Here is an 18496-nt window from a genome sequence, read left to right on the forward strand (position 1 = left end):
CGAGAAGCTATTTTACTGGCAACTCTGTTTCCACCTGTGTATAATGAAAAGCTTATAAGGCTATTGGAAAGATTAAATGACGTTTAATTCGAGGTGCCCGGTACACAATGCAATCTTAACAAACGTGTATTAGTTTATTAAGGGGCTGTTGTAACAAAGTAGCAGACTAGGTGGCTTGAACAGCAAAGATGTATGGTCTCACAGTTCTGGGTGCAAGACCTCTGAGGTCAAGGTATCTCTAGGGTTGGTGCCTTTTGAAGGCTCCAAGGGAAGGATGTGCTCCAGCCCTCTCTACTTGGCTTGTGGATGGCCATCTTCTGTCTCCACATCAACTTTCTGAGCATATCTCTAGGTTCTAATGTCCTCTTCTTATGACACCAGCCATATTGGATTAACACCCGCCCTACGGACCTTATTTTAACTTGATTATCTCTGTAAAGGCCTCTCTCCAAATAGGGTCACATTCTGAGGTACAGGGAGTTAGGACTTCAACATATAAATTGGGGGGGGGACGTCACATTTTAACCTATATCAAAATGTTTGACGAATAACAAAAAGAATATAATCATTAATCTTGTGATAACAAAAAGTATGCTTTGAAATGTACAGTTTTGTTCTAAAGTCATCACACCACTGACTCCAGCCCAATTTAGCAATCTGGGTGAGACGCTCGAACTTCCCATATTGTTTATGTTCCCCCTTGGTCTGGACAAATGACAAGAATATTTGTGATTTTTTTTTTTTTTTTCTTATTGCGAATTGGCAAGAACCACAAACTCAGGTGTGCTAGGTGACTGTGTGTCAATGCATCCAGGTGGCAATCCAGTACCCTCCACCAGCACTTGCTTCCACCAAATCTGTGGGGTTCCCCTTGTGAAAACGAGCATTGCTTAAATGATTATAACTATGACCAAAGAGAAGAAGCACAGGGAAGAAAATCAGAGCCCTGGTTGTGCTGGTTTTAATATAGACTGTACTATTCAAATACGTCTTTTCAAAACCCAGAAAACTCCCTAATGGTAGGGTTATTTGAATTTAAATTCCAGAGCATCATCTCTTCACCATCACGTGGCTATTCACCAACTTAGCAATAATGTGAAAAGCTGCATAAATGTCTTTCTTTCCCACCTTTGTGAAATATTGCCTGGTGAAGGCCTCAGAGGCAGAGGGGTGTCCTCTAAGTCTGCATCCCCTGTCCCTTCCTGGTTGATTACAAAAGGCCCCCAGGCACTCTTTTTTCCACATCAGTTTCTTCATCTGTAAATGGTTATTGTGAAAAAACAATACATGATGCCCTCATACACAGTGGTGCTTGCAAGTATTATTATCTTACTGTGGTTCTCTTTTTTTGTTAAAACAGGATCTCATTATGTTGCCCAGGCTGGTCTTGAACTCCTGGCCTCAAGTGATCTTCCTGCCTCAGCCTCCCAAAGTGCTGGGATGACAGGCGTGAGCCACTGCGCCCAGCAGTATTGTTTTCATATTTAGAGCTGAGGAGGAGCAGGGCCCCAAAGTATTTGAGGAGCAGGTCCTCAAATAATGCTGTTTCATTCAACATGATTTCATTGTGGCGTTGATGAGAAAAACAAATGGATTCCTTTCCGGGGCCCCAGTCTGCGTGGAGTTTGCACATTCTCCCAGGTCTGCATGGGTTCTCTCCAGGTACTCCAGTTTCCTCCCATATCCCAACGCTGTGCACATTGGGATCATTCACTGGAGTGTCTACGTGGTCCTAGCGTGGACCACGGATGAAATAAGTATGAGCTGTATATACATTTAAGAACAACTAATAAAAACAAGTCGGATTATTATTTACCTGGTCATTCCAGTTCAGGGACTTGGGTGGCTGGAGCCTCTCCCAGAAACTCAAGGGACAAGGCAGGAACCCGCCCTGGACAAGACGCCATCTCATCTCAGGGCACACTCACACTCGCATGCACACTTATTAGTTGTTCTTAAATGTATATACAGCTCATACTTATTTCAATCTTTATTTAGAAATTTGGTGAATTTTTGTTGTTGTTGTTGTTTGAGACAGTGTTTCGCTCTGTCACCCAGGCTGGAGTGCAGTGGCCGAATCATAGTTTATTTAAACCTCAATAATCCTCAAATAATCCTCCCACCTTGGCCTCCAAAAGTGCTGGAATTGAAGACCTTGTGATCTTTTTGTGACCGGAAATGTGCCTTAGGCACTTAACCTCTTGTTTATATCAATTACCCTAGGGTAAAACTGGGTTAGGTATAAGTCTTTTCACTTTAAAAAGTCTCAGTTTCCAAGAATTTAACAGTGTTAAGTGAGGCATTACTGTAACTGATGCCCCTTGAATCTGCCTTTTTATTTTATGTCAAACTTTGCATTGTAAGTCAGAGGCGAGCTGACCGGTGGCGACCATGAATAGCTGTAAAAGAGAACGATTGTTGGAAGCTGTGGAACTGTGCGTTTGAAAGCGCCAGCGATGGTGTTTCCCCGGGGAGGGGCCGGAGATGGGGGGAGTCGGTGAGTGTCCCTGTAGCTCTGCCAAGCCCCGCATGGTAGTTCTCCGGCACCAGGTGCTGATCTCAAAGAGGAAACCAGGTCCTGGGAGGGTTCACGGTGCAGCATCACCATTAGGAGAAGGAGGAGGTGCTGGCCGGCCAGAGGCCATCACTTCCGAAGGATCAGTGATGAATCACCCTCCCTGCGCTGACGTGGTTGTGCCACGTGAGGACCAGGGGTGGGGGGGGAGGTCCGTTTTGGGGTGGTGTGTGTTGACTGGACTATCCAATGTCTGTAGATCAGGAGCAGCACCCACTCCCCGCCCATCAGACACAGGTGGCTTTAGGATGGTCTCATAAAAACCAAGGGCTTTGGACCCACAGGTAGGAGAGGAAGGACCAGAGTATTTGATCTGCCAAATTTGTGTGTAGCAATGATTGAAGCACAGAAAACGGGAAGGTGGGACTTTGAATAGGATGACTGATCATGGTGGTAATTCAATGCATGTAACCTAATTAATGGTTACTGGAATTTGTGTGAATATCTGTGTGTGTGTGTGTGTATCATATGTATATAAATATATCCATACACGCACATTCATATTTGAGCTTGGGTTGTTATCTATAGCAGTATTGAGTTTTATGTTTCCCAGTCTGGAGGTAATGCTACAAGAGGTCTTGTCATTTCTTCATCTCCTCATATTTCTGAGCTTTTCTAGATGTCAAAGGGGGCACAAATGAAATACAATATGATGAGAAAAAAAATGATATGATGTTCAGAATTTTTTTTAAAAGTGTTTGATTTCACTTTGGCTCGGGTGAAAGTTCAGTCTGATCCTTATTGTCTCTGCACCATTTGCCCATCCCTCCTGAGCACCTCAGCTCCCCGAGTCCCTCCGTCATTCAGTTTGTGTTCACTTCCATCTTCCTCATTCCTGCATAATGCAGTCGTGTTATGAAGTGGCCTGGACCTGGCCCAGCATTCAAAACATGACCCGTCTCATATCTTGCACCCTGGAAGAACAAATCCAGTTGGCTCTCTCTTGTTCAATGCTTACAAACCCATTGCTCAAAGTTTGAACTTTGTTGCTTTGTTCTTGCTGCAGCAGAGACGGAAGCTGAGTTTTTAAAACTAGATTGCTTTAACCCCGCTGACACTTCTCTCCCCTTTTCAGCTCAGTTATCCATTATTTTAATCATCAACCTAGGGTGATGAAGGGACTTCATAGTGAGGTTAGGAAGAGGTTAGAGCAAAAATGGATATGAAATAAAAGGTTAATTTCATTATGGTTTTCCATATTTTCAATGAATAGTTGAAAATTTTCTAGAAAATAACACTACTATTAGACTAAAAATTATACTTAAAAAACACCCCAAATTCAGGAACCAGGCTTCCTTTTTATCTATAAAAATAATTCAAATGAAGAAAGTTATTTGACATGCTTTTCCAGTCATGGTGATATGGATGAGTGTCCAAACTCTCCCCCACTCACCTTTGCAAAGGAGACCGTGCGCTGATGTGTAGCTAAAATAAGAATGCACCTGTAACCCTTTGCAGAATTTCTAGAACCTTGACTTCATTGATTTCCCCCTCCAATTAACGGGCCCAACCCAGAATCCCATAGGGAAAAGAAGTAAAGAATAAAATGCTTCGTTGTTGTCATTCAGTTTTTTTAAAAAATTCTGGTGTTGAATCAGTGAGTTTAGTCCACCAGCATCACTCCCTACTTCCCACACTTGTACTGAATCTACCGTCAGGAAGTGAATAGGGCCCTGGGGGAAAGAAGCAAGCTCACTGTTTCCTAGATGCCTCCATGGAAGATCAACAGCATCTTTCTCCTGAATAGATTGTTTAATGCCCTGTACCACATCCACCTCTCTTGGAAGACCAACGTCATCATACTAGCATATCTCAAAGGGTTATTAGGAAAAACTACCAGGTTAGCCACTACAAAGCATTTTACAAACATGAAGTGCTTCATGCAGTCTAAATAATTCTTGAGAGTATAAAATTTTATACAGTTCTCAAGTATTTTCATTACAGCCTTTCTATCTCTCTGGGCATGTATCTTTTCTTCCCTTGCTGCCTCCTCCTTTCACATAATTATGTAGAGAAATACAGTTCGTCTCCTTTACGCATGACTAAGGGTTTGATCTCGCAAACCCTTTCAAAAGAAAAGGAAAGCTCTTAGAAAGATTACTTGTGGATTCAAGTGCCAGGGTTTTCAGCTAGAGAATTGGCACCAACATGTGAATCCAGCCATGTGAATGGCTTCTAGAGAAATAGGGTATTGAAGTGAGAAGTTAGATATTTAAAAGATCCAAAAAATGTTTTAGGAAATAAAAAGATCTGACTGGGAGAGACTGTTGATATTAGTATATACAGCCAATGTATAAATACCAATCATGTGTTGAGAACTTATTATATGCTAGGCACAATACATATTATTTTTATTCTTGGCAACAATACTGGAGACTTTGAATCTTCATTTGACAGGTGAAGGACCTCCCCAAATTTTCACAGTAAAGGGAAGAGAATACAAAAATTTCTGAATTCTAAAGTTGTGCTCTGTTTCCTATGGCATACCACCCTTCCATTATCCATTGGCTACTCAGTAATACAGACTAACATGACAAAAAAATACCTACATAGAGATCAGGTTTCTACTTTGTACTGAGGGGGCATGTGTTGTCTCCTTGACTCGTTACATTCCTCCTCAGGTAGCCACCCAGTGCATAAAAACAGAGAGAGTTCAAAAGTAGATATTCTTGCTTAGAACTTTTGAAGTGTAAGACCCCCCCCCCCAGGTCTTCTCAATGTTGAATATTGGCTCTTTGAAATATCTTTTAGAAGATGACCAACAAGAGGTGAGTCGAAATGGAAACATAGGATTGAGGAATTGTCATGACATAGCTCTTTTTATTGTGATAATTACAGACAAGAATAGAAATAATTTTACTAAATAGGACTATAACATTTCACAGCTGGCCTAAGTTTGGCTGAAGCCCCTCATATGACTGATAAACTAAAAGAAATATTTATTTGGAGTTATTAAGATTTCTAAAAGCATTGTAAACCTTTCTACCTTTTATAGCTAATGTGAAATCATTGCACGGGAAAAAGAAATGTTGAGCCATTAGGATGAAAAAAGATACTTAAAAATTTCAGTTTAAAATTATATAATCAGAACAAGTACATGTGCATATAAATATAATGGAGAAGCTAAAGAATAATCTCTGTAATTCAGATAATAATAATCTCTGAATCTCTGTAATTCAGATACTTTGTTTATTCCAACATATTTAAATTTACACTAAAATTTCAGTTATTTGAAGAAGATTATATATATATGTGTGTGTATATATGTGTGTGTGTATAAATATATATATATATGTGTGTGTGTGTGTGTGTGTGTGTGTAACCCAACTTAAGCCTTGGTTGTTATCTTTGTGTTAAACAAATCTTATATACGGTATCTAAAATAATTTTCATGTCAGTAGAGGAACTTATTTGTTAGTAAAGATATTTCTTTCATTTTTTTAAAGCATCAAATAACCTTCCAAAATTGCTCCTATTTCTTTAACTATAAGTAAGTATCACCAATAATCCTATGACGTGGTAGCTGATCCTAGATGTCTGCTATGGAAATCCAAGGTTTTCAATTCCTTGTGGTCTCTAATGGCATTAATCAAGGAAGCACAACTTACTTAGAAGGAACAGATGATTAATCTTGACAATAGTAATGTAAACGAACTCTAATTCATGAATTGGTGATTACCACTCCCCATACCCCCATCCCTGCATACACAGGGACGCAAACCCACTGCTGGGACATTAGTTCTTTGTTTGAGATTTACCCTGTGCCACATACATATTATAAGAACAAAAGAGAGTTCTTTATCTTTAAAAATATCCATTCAGTTCAGCTTACAGAGCAGGGGAAAAATTGCTATATTTATCAAGGTTGATTCTGTTTTCCAAGTCTCTAATTCGAAACTGAAGAATGCAAGACTACATACATCAGGTGTTTCTAGCAAAATAGCAGCAGCAGCAGCAAATCATAGACATTTGTCATTCCTTAGAGCTGTCTGACAGTTCTGACAATTCATTAGGCTGAGCTGAAAAGAGGTTTAGAAAGCAAAGAAGGGATCGCAGGTAGAAGAGTTTCTTTTGCATGATCCAGTAATGGCTGATTTGTATCATTTTGGGTGATGGATACACCGCTCAGATTAAACTCAGCAGGGTTTTCTCCCCTCTCTCTTTCCTTTATTTTCCCCCACTACCAACTTCCTTCCTCTAGTAGCCCCCAGGACACTGAGTATGGGCTATTTCTCCAGTACTATTTCATCCTCAAAGGTCATGTTCACATATATATCAAGGAAACGTTCTCTTCCAAAAGAAGCTGCTTGGAAGGCAAAGGGAATCAGGGAGAGATTACAAAACTATGCCTTGCTTCCCAATTTCTACCAGCCATGTGAGTTTCCCCTCCCCCTCAGCCTGTGCCCATCCAGATATCCATGGGTCAAACATCCTGGTCGAGCTCACCGCCACGTGAGCTCAAACACATCGGCAGCTGATCCAGTCTCAGCCCACCATGATGGATGAAGGATCCTTCATCTATGGGTATGAAGTGTTCTTGGCCACCAGTTGTGTGTTCATCTCTTGGGAAGAAACTGGCATTTCATTCTAGGTATTGTCTTTTTTGTAACCACTTGCACACTCAAATTAGGAAACCTCTCATTTTTAATTTGGACAAATGGCAATCACACTCAATATGACATGTAAAGGCTCATTCCCTCTATTTAAGATGTACATCACAGTATGTCACAAAATATTCCTGGACCATTGTTACCGACGGCTGCAATGTGGATTACCCAACTCAAGAAGGCAAATTTAATTAAACAAAAGGTCAATTATTAATAAGGTCAATTAATAAGGTCAATTCTGTATGTATTGCTTTGGGGGAGATAAAGTAGAGACATCGGCTGTACCTTTAAAGTTTACACTTACACCAAGATTTAAGCTAATCAAAATTTTAAAACCTTCCTAACTACACATTAGACTAAATTCCTTCACTGAGTTGCTTACTTTTCAAACATTTCTTGATCATCTTCTAAGCACCTAGGAATTTTCCAGGAACTGGAGATTATTCTAGTGAAAAAGAGTCAAGACAACGTGGAGACAGTCCATCAATAAGCAAAACTCATAATTGGATAAAAGTTGTACATTATGATTAGTATGGCCAAAATAATTAAACAGTAGAAAATAAATGGGAAAATGCGGAGTTGCTGGCTTAGGTAGGATCAGAAGAGGAGTCTCCCTGAATAACTAATGTTTGAAATGAGAGTGAGAATGTGTACCATGACACCCACCAGGGTGTTAATTTCCAATCCCCGTGTTTTCTGGGGTGGTGGCGAGGGGGCAGGGAGGAGAGGCAACTGTGGCTTGAATGAGATGAGTGAAAAGCCCAGAGAAGAAGCTCAATGACTTTAGGGACAAGGCTTTGTTCACAGCTTCATCCTTCGTGCCTAGAAACGGCCATGACACATGGTCCAACCTCGATGAAGATTTACCACTAATAGAACACATGAAGCCCAGAGTGGGAGTGGTGCAAGGTGCAATTTGAGAGGTAAACTGGAGCCAGATCACACAGGGCATTGCAGGAAGAGTTATGCGAAGTTTCTCATTTTGTTCTAAATAAAAAAGGCTTTAAGCAGAGGAGTGACACAATTTAACTTATATTTTTAAAAGACCAACTGGCTTACAGGGCAGACTGCCCTGACAGCCACTGTGAGTGTTGGCTGCCAAGGGCTCACAGTTGCCCCTTCTCCACAAAATTTCCCTCAGTGACTCCAGGGAAGTTATGCGACCCTTCCTGGAGTGCCCCCCACACAATGCCTGAATAGTGACAGGCAGGAAAACCCAGCTTCCTTGCCTTAAGGGATACAAATCTGCAGGGATTTGTGCTCTAGAGATCCCAGAAGATTAGACCAAAGCAAGACTTTACCTACAGCCATAATCTTGCTTTGTTCTTTGCCTTTCTCCATTCTGCTTTACTCCTTTGAGTTCTTTTTCTCACAAATCTTGTAGTTAACCGTATGCATCCAAATCCCTACCAAAGGCTCTGCATCTGGGGAGCTTGCCCTGAGACAATTCTCAATCACAGGGGAAAGAGTGGTCACAAGAACACTATCCCTAAGGCACAGTTGAGAGCCAAGAAAGAATTCAAGAAGGTACTCATGGACTTTAAGACCAAAAAAACCCCAAAAACCTATAAGCATAGGCTAAGCTTAATCAGGGATGAGTTTTAAGATTGGAAATAAAATAGGAAAGACTTTGACTGCCAACAACAAATACGCAGCTGTACTTTTTAAAAAAAAAAAGAAATGTGGTCATTCTTTCACCTAAACTCACCATTTGGGAAAGAAAAAGAAAGAGACAGCAAGAGAGAAAGAAAGAGAAGAAGGAGGTGAGTGTGCATACGTCTAGGTTTGGAGAGTGGAATCAGTTAGTTAGGCAAATAATATGATATCTGCATGGTCCAGGTTGCAGGAAAATCCTCTTCAAAGAAGGGTTTCCCGAGCCTACCTTGGGAAACAATTCTTATGAGCATTTGCTTTCACTCTGAAAATAAATAGAAGGAAATAAATTCTCACCAAATAACCAAGAACATGGCCATTAAAGTCAGTGAACTGTGAGAAAATATGGCAAGACTGAGTGGGATACCAACTACATGAACATGTCATCTTGTTACCAACTTAATTGGAGTCATTTTGTCATGAATAACAGCCCGTAAGATATTCTGCCACTCAGTATGTCATGACATTATATGTAACAAGAGGTCTCCTAAAACCCAAGGAAAATCTACTCATTTTTTAGGTCTTTATATTTTGCTTCTTGAATTACCTTGGTACTAGTGTAAATGTGTGCAAATTTTATTAAATCTTTGAAAAACAGTAAACTCAGAACTTAAAATACTGATGCGTATTTGCCTAAGACCTATTTTATTTTTTAAATGCACAGAATTCAATTCATATTATTATCATTTTTATCCTCACTTATATGTTATCACACATCCTATCAGATGTTTGTTTTTTGGGAAATTTAAAAAACAAAAATATCATGGTACATAACTTTTATTAGTTGAGGGAAAGTCAGTGAAAACTGAAAATGAAGTGGTCCTTAATTTAAAAGTGGAAGATTTGACAGTTTCTGCTTCCAGCTATGATGGTATAGCTTGAGGCAGACCATCATCCCCATTTAGAACAACTAGTATATATAAAATTCCAAAAATATTCTGTTTCAAGGAACCAGAGCACTTCCAAGGAAGTTAGCACTCAAGGGACCAAGATTTTGTAGAAATGCAAAACTCAATATCATGAGCCCAATGTTGTTGTGCATTCCAGTTTTTCTTTAGGGTATTTGTTGGCTTGTAGACTACTAAAAGAAGCAGCTGAGAAAGCAGGTAGCAGGCTACTGCTAACAGGCAACCAGCAGAGTTTGCAACAATTTAATGAAGCTAAAGACAAAAGGTCAGGTTTAGTCTTGCCAATGCAGCCAGGACTAGGGTCTATGATCTCAGAAGAAAGAAAGATACAGGGAAGTGAGTTTAATATTCTGCATCAGTTTTTCCCATGAAGAATTTGCTAATTCTAAAGTTGCACAAGCCACGATGCCAAGAAGCCAGGTAAAAAGTTGACTAAAAAGCTGAATTGAACGTTCATAATACTGGGAGGACAGAGATTGAAGTTTGGGGCCCACAAAGGAGAAAATGCCCAGAAAAAAATAACCTCAGGCTCTCAGCCAGAACATCTGAAAGCTATGCTGAAGCTATAGGATAAAACAGAGGGAGACCAAGTCTTAACATATCTTAAATGCTCACTCAGATCCAGTCAGTCTCTTATTGAAATAAGATCTGCTCCTCTGGTAGCTGCCTGTCAGAAAATAGCATGATCCTTACAAGAGAAAGATAAGAGCATCCATAGCTTCTACACTTTTTGTGTACACAAGCCTGAAATTCAATCAATATTTTTCAGGCACACCAGTAAATAGGACCTAGAACAAAAATGAATGATTGAAAGAGACATGGGTAATCTAGATATTGGGATTATTCAACTATAGACTTTAAAATAACTAAAACTATTATGTTCAATAAGATAGATAACAAGTTACATTTTCTAGAGAATTAGAATCTATTGAAAAAGTAAATGTAAATTCTGGAAAAATTACAGAATTCTGTAAATTCTGAAAAATTCAATTTTTCTGAACTTAAGAACTCAATAAATGGCTTTAACAGCATATTGAACACAGGTAAAAAGAGAATCTCTATTCACATTAGTAGAAAATATTCACACTTAGGCGTGGAGAGTAAATGGAACGGAAAATGGGGGTAGAGGCAGAAAGTATAAGAGATATATTAGAGATAGTAAAAAGCTATAACCTATTTGTAATTGAAGTTCCAGAAAAAGAAGAGAGAGCAAATAGGGAAGAGACCACATTTGATCAAATCATTGCCAAGAATTTTCCCAAACCGATGAAAGATATTGAGCCACAAATGTAAGAAGTGCAGAGATTTACAGGCTCTGAAGGATCATGTGCTAAGAATGAAAATCAACCAAAGGTAGACAAAGTCTTAACAAAATTCCAACCCAGTCTCAACCTGACTCCATCTCTGATTTGATTAAGGTGACCAATGACCCACCCTCTCTGAATAGAAGAGAAAAATAGTCAACTTTCTCTAGTGAAAAAGTCATGATCTGGAGCCTGTGTGTGTGTGTGTGTGTGTGTGTGTGTGTGTGTGTGAGAGTGTGTGTGTGTGTTTCAGAAAAGAACTGAGGCTAAAAAAAATCAACGATCTAAGTATCTATCTCAAAAACAAATTAAACAGTACATTGTCCAAAAATAAGTAAAAGAGAAAAAGAAACAGAAAGATAAGAGTTGAAATTTATATAAGAAAGCAATATCATATAGTCAAATATTGGTTATTTGAGAAGATTAATAAAGTACTAAAGTGCTAGAAAGACTAATTAAGGACAAGAGAGAATGTACAAGTTATTAATATCAGGAAAGAAAAAGTAAAAAACACTACAGACCCTACAGACATAATTAAGATAACAAAAGCAGAATCTTATATACAACTTTACACCAATTAATTTAGGAATTTAAATGAAATATATAAATTAATAGAAAAAACCCTCATGAACTCACACTAAAAGGGATAGAAGATCTGAGTAGTTCTATATCTATCTTCGAATTGTAATTAAAAACCTTCCCCCACAAATCCAGGCTCAGATGGCTCTCCTCTGTTACTTATACCTCAAGTATAAATAGCATTGCCTTTACACAAATTCTAAGAGAAAAGGGAACATATATTAATTTGTTGTATTAGGTCAGCATAATTTTGATACCAAAACATGACAAAAGACATTAGAAGAAAGAAAAATTATAAATACATCACCTTCCTAAACAGAGGTACAAAATTCTAAATGAAATATTATCAAATTGAATCTATATAAAAATATACATTTTTATATACACACACACACATATATATACACCATGTTCATTTCTTTCTAGAAGAAAACATGGTAAATCTGACAAATAGTATCCATAAAACCTACAGTGAATTTCAAACTTAATAGTGAAATATTGAAAGCTTTTCCCCTGTTATTCTGAGATTACAACAAGGACGCCTGTTATGAATATTTCTATTCAACATTATTTTGGAGGCACTCAACAGTAAGATAAGGCAAGGATAAAAAGCATAAAGATTTATAATGTAAAATATAAAGCAGTCATTATGTATATACAAAATAAATTATGTACATAGAAAATTCACAGTACCTACAAAAAATACAATGGCTAAGTCAACTTACCAATGTCATTAGATATAGGATCAATATATAAAAATCAATTGTATTTCTATATATTAGCAAAAATAATTAAAAAGTGAAATTTAAGAACTAATGTATTTATTATAATTCATAAAAAATAAAATATACAGGAAAAATGAAACAAAAGATGTGTGAGATTTCTAAAAACCATAAAAAATGAGAGAATTATAAAAGTTCTAAAACTATAGTAATATACCAAGCTTAATAGATGGAAGTCTTTATACTATAAAGAAGTTAATTCTTCCCAAATTGACGTATATATTCAATGTCATCCCAATTAAAACCATAAAAGGTTCTTTAGGAAATTGGCCCACTTTTTCCACAAATGTATATAATAAGTCAAACAACTGAGAATAACAAAGATAATCTTTAAAAAAAAGAATAAGGTTGGTGTGGATACACTACTAGATATCACAATATTATACATTTTTGATAATTAAGAAAATGTTTTATTTTTGCAAGCATGAACAAATAGACCTAATGGAACAAAACAAAGAGTCCAGAAACAAGTGATGCAAGGCGATGCAAGATGACTTTTTTTTCAACAAATGGTGTGGGATCAAATGGATATTCTTATAGAAAAAAATGAACTTTATCACCTACCAAATCTAGATGAATTGAAAAATCTAAAAGTGAAAAGAGTAAAATAAGATTCTAGAAGAAGACATGGTAGAATTTCATAACAACCTTAGGGTAGGCAAAGGCTTATTAAAGAGGACATAAAAAGAACTAAATAAAAAGATCACTTTGAAAACATTGGCATGCAACAAACAATTGAATAGAAAAATGGAAAAAAGACTTGAGCAGACATTTTACCAAAGATAATATCCACATGGTAGGTAAATACAAGAAGGGATGCATAATTCCTTAGTCATATAAGTTTATAAAAACCACATTGGGATACCACTCTATACCCATCAAAATGGCTGAATTAAAAAGATTAACCACACCAAATATTGGCAAGGGTGAAGAACTGGAACTCTTACGCACTGGCAGTATAAATTTGTGCAACTATTTTAGCAAACTGTTTAACATGATCTACTAAAACTAAATATACTCATGTCCCGTGACCCAGTGATTCAACCTAAGGCATGTTCCTAACATGTACATACTGATGTATACTAAGAAACATGCACAAGAAGGATTGTAATGGTACTATTTTCAATTGAAATCAAAGAAACCAACCCCAGAGTATCTCAAGTAACAGATCATATAAATAAATTTTGGTCTAATTGACCAATGGAATACTATACAGCAATGAGAATGAATCAACAACTGAACACAGCAGCGTGGATACATTTCACAAACATAATGTTGAGTGAAAGAAATCAGATGCAGAGAGCACAGACAGCAGTGTTCCATGAATATAAAGTTCAAAGCAGACAAAAATAACTTATGACCATAGACATGAACCTATGATTGGGAGTTCTCAAGAGAAGACTCTGGTATTCATTGGTGCAGCAGTTACAAAAGTGAGCTAACTATGAAAATTCAACCAATCTTAATTATCTGTCTACTTTTCTCTATATATTTTTATAATCCAGTAAAAAAAAGATTACTTTAAAAAATGAGGGCTTTTAAAAATGGAAACATTTTTTAGACTCACATCAGTGTTTTCAGAGCAATCTCTCACAGATGGGGAAACTGTCATGCTCTAGCTATGTAGGATTTTTTCTTTCCCTGCGAAATGTGAAAATTTTAAACAGGGACAAAAAAATTCAGCTTTGCCCGAGGCAAATATATGAAAATTCTTGGGGCAGAGTCGTAGAGTTGCTGAAAGTAAAGTCTATGTTTTCTCCATATGAATCACAATGAATTGTGAGACTTCATTTCTTCTTAAAACTGGCTAAAATTTTAATTTCATTTACTTTATGACAAGACGACACTGTGACATCACTACTTACTCCAGTGCGAGAGCAGACTGGTTTAAAGAAAAAAAAAAAAAAAAAGATTAGTTTTTATTTTTCTATTTACTCCATGCCCTTCGTAAAAACACACACATCTTACCTAGAGCTTCTTTTCCTCGCTTAGAAGATAAAAATTCCTCTGTAATTTATTTATAGTTTTTAAATTTTTAAGTGGACGCACATGTCTATTTGGAGGGGTGAAGTTTTTGTGAGTTATGCAACCCCAACTCGGCAAATATTGGTCAGCCTCTTCGAAACACGCAGTGTTATGGAATTCTAATAAACTGACGATAAGCTAATTTAATTTCTCCCGTCTCAGTCCACATATGTATAGATGGAAGCAAACATATGCATATTACACACATGCTTCAGTAAAACTGGGCAGTTTATCTTGAATAATTCATTGTTTGTGGAGCTGGTAATTGGAATTAAATTTAAGCTCCATCTTTGCAGCACTGAACAGTATTTGAAAATAGAAAACTGAACACATCAATCTGTTGTTTCCTCTCCAGGATGCCATCAGACATATCCATTGGCAAGCTGCATAAGCAATAGTGTCACAGCATAGGACAACAGAAACGCTGACAGGTACTTCCAGGCACAGCACTGATGAGGTCAAATACCCCTAAACCTGCCTTGTTTGCTGATCTTTTAATCGGATTCAACTTGACTATGGCCACAGCACAAGGCTTCCTGACAGTATGTGACAGCATATGACAGCAAAATATTTTGATTTTTCACCATTTGATGATATTTCAGATCTCTTGCAGCCCTTTGTAAACTAGCGCAGTGTTTCATAGAAAATGGGACAGGCAGTTAATTGCCTTGGATGCCTGCATTGTCTCTTTTGGATTTAAACTGAATCCTAAGTTAGTGAATGAATCTCGCGTTTTGAGAGTAACAGGCCGTGTAGGCCATCAGAGACCTCTAGGACCTCGCTTAAGAATAGAAAAAAACAAAAAACAAAAAAGCCAACAACCACAAAGACACAGGCCCAACACTCTAAGTTGTCAGAGGCTCCAAGGAAATGTGAATGTCTTTTCACCTATCCAAGCTTCCTCTCAACAGTTGCAGAAGTGACTTCTTGGATAAGGAGAAAACAAAAACAAAAACAACCCTACAGTGCAACTTATCAACCTTTTATTTCAGACTACGTTTTCAAATTCTTTCCTTTCTAACATCTTCATAAACTCTTGGAGGATACAGCTAACAATGATTTGGGGAAGGGGGAGCAGACTAGAAAATCCACTAGAAAACCATTTTTAATAAGCTCACCATCAACCCTTAAGCATCTCAGCCAATCCTTTTCCCATCAGATATTTACAAGATTTGAAACCTAAACAAAACAAAATTAAAATTGCATTAAACTTTCATTATCACTGAAATTATTTTCTAATTTAAATTCATATCCTTTTGATGTTGATATCTTTAATTGTTCCAGAATAAAACAGACGTATCGTCTGCAGCTTCCCACTGAGCTTAAATAATGTCCAAAGGTCCACCTCCAATGTCTTCTTGTGCTTCTCTTCTTGCGCACTCTAGTCCAGCTACAGTAGCTTCTTTTGCCTAGAACACATCAAATTCCTTACTGCTTACAGACTCTATTCTATCTTGAAAGCCCCTTCCCAACTATTATCTTGGCAGAAGTTGCCTCTTTGTATCCACTGTGCCCTCCCTGACCACCCTGAGTGATATTCCTGTCCTCCTTCATACTACCTGACCAGGCACTCTCATAATACCATTTCATTTTCTTTCCTTTTTCGTTTTTTGAGACAGGGTCTCTCTGTTGCCCAGACTGGAATGCAGTGGTACAATCATAGCTCTCTCTGTAACCTCGGACTCCTGGGTTCGAGTGATCCTCCCTCCTCAGTCTTCCTAGTAGGTGGGATTACAGGTGCATGCCACCATGCACAGCTATTTGGGTTTATGTAGAGATGGGGTCTCGATATATTTTCCCAGCTGGTCTCAAACTTCTGGCTGCAAGCAATCCTCCCATCCCGGCCTCCCGAAGTGGTGAGACTACAGGCATGAGCTACTGCACCAGGCCCTCATTTTTTTTTTGCTGATGCTCTTCTTCCTTATTTTATCTTGTCTCCCCAGTATGACAAAGCTTCCTGACTCAGATCTATCTGTCTTCTTTATCTCATATCACCACTACCTAGAACACTGTCCAGGCTTAGTGAGTATTCACCAAACAAAGTCCCAATAATTGGTTGCATAATGTTGTGAGACACAATGGGCGGAATGCAATTTGTTGATAGAGACTAAAATGCTCATCAGTGACAGCCACAACTTGAAGTCAACAGTTTTCGTGGCAGTTTTGGGTCAATGTAACCCTGTAGGTTGTTGCTAAATTCATAGTTAGCGCTGTTTTCAGTATGATTTCTGGAGCATCAGAAGACAGATAACAGATCTCACTTCATTCATATATTAATACCAAAATAAGACCACTTTCAAGTATAGAATAAACAACAGTGGCAGCTTAGGACTTTGTATAATGAACTAACATCACTAAGAATTCAGGAGGAATGTAAAAAGGCAGACTATAATAATATATTTATCTAGTAGAGAAAAAGACTATTTCAGTCTACCACCATGACCCCTAGGAAGAGGTCTCGATGGCCTTAGCTATCATCACCTCAAGTGTATTTTTCACATTTCATGTAGTTGCCTAATTAGCCTTTGTCCTACCTCTTTGGATACAAGAGGCTTTTTCAAAAGTGCTTTCTCTATAGCTCCATACAAATGTAAAATAGAATAACTGAAATAGAAGCAATAGTACAGAAATGACCCTGTATGGCCTGATGTTTGGAACATTCAGAACACCTAGCTAAGGATAGTGGGAACGGTAAGTAAGTGCACACCCCAAGTGCAAAGTGGCAGACTGTGATCATCAGTGGCTGATTCAAGAGCTACTGGTTCAGAGACAGTGCCGATAATTTCCCTCCCTCCCTCCCTTTCTCTCCCTCCCTCCCTTCCTTCCTTTTGTCCTCCTCCTCCTCTTCCTTCTTCTCCTCTTCCTCCTTCTCTTCTTCCTCCTCCTTATTCTTCTTAAGTGCTGATTTGCTGGGTGACTATAAATGAATAGTCTGCCTCTCTCTCTGCTTGTTCTTCTCTGTACTATGAGAAAAGCAGTGCTAGTCAGGTGAACAAAAATGAGATAAGGGTTGATTTAGCTTGACACGGTTCTCACCACTTAGAGATGTCATGAAGTATGAATTTTTAAAACATGTACAAAGCAGTCCAGTTGTTTGCTGTGGGCTCACCTACAGCCCTTAGAGGTTTTCATGCTGTTTTCCTCTCTTCCAATGGAGAAATACATTTTTTGAACTGGTGCCATGGTTGACACGCCTTGGAGCCATCCTGCATAAAGGAAATCATGGTTCTGCTACTTCTTGGTTGTACCATCTTGGCCAGTAACCAGAACTCTCTGTGCTTTGATTTCTTGTTTTGTGGAGTAGGAATCACAGTGCTCATCTTATGTGGCAGATGAGATTGAAGAATTTAATGCATCCATTAAGTAAAGCTCTTAGAACAGGGCCTATCACATCGTAAATATTCAATAAATGTTAGGTATTGTTATATTTCTTGAGATAAGTCAAAATCATAAGCAGTACTTTATCTCATTCACAATCTGCATGATCCTGAGCAATTGTAAGGTTAATATGATTGGTGTAGATTTCTAATATGATTAATAATCCTCAATATAGTAAAAGGACATCATTTTATAGTCAGGCTGATGCAATTCAAATCTTAGCTCAAGTATTTAATATTTCATGTATGTATGAACTTATGAAAGTTTTTTATCTTCTAAGTCTCAATTTTCTCTATAAAGCAGATAGAAAGATGTTTACCTTGTGCCGTGCATATTTGAAATAATGCTTGGATGATACCTAGCACAGCATTTGGCACCTAGAAAAACACACTATTGAAGTTAGTTATCATTCTCAAAATGTCAATTATATGAACAGAATTACACTTCCCCTTTAACTGTCTACTTAAGCAAATGAAGTATATAACTCATCCTTTAAGAAAAAGTAGAGTTATCTTGATAGTTCTATAAATGATTCTTCATGACAGTGTAGATGTTATCATAGTCTATTGATTTTATAACTTTTTTTCTGAAGGTATTAATTCTCACACATCATGTATTGCCTGAGCACCATTATGGGCTGATACTCCAGTTAATTTGTATTAGCACAGATAAACATAACATCCTG

This window comes from Microcebus murinus, chromosome 7 (genome assembly GCF_040939455.1).
Source record: "Microcebus murinus isolate Inina chromosome 7, M.murinus_Inina_mat1.0, whole genome shotgun sequence".
In the NCBI taxonomy this organism is placed as follows: Eukaryota; Metazoa; Chordata; class Mammalia; order Primates; family Cheirogaleidae; genus Microcebus; species Microcebus murinus.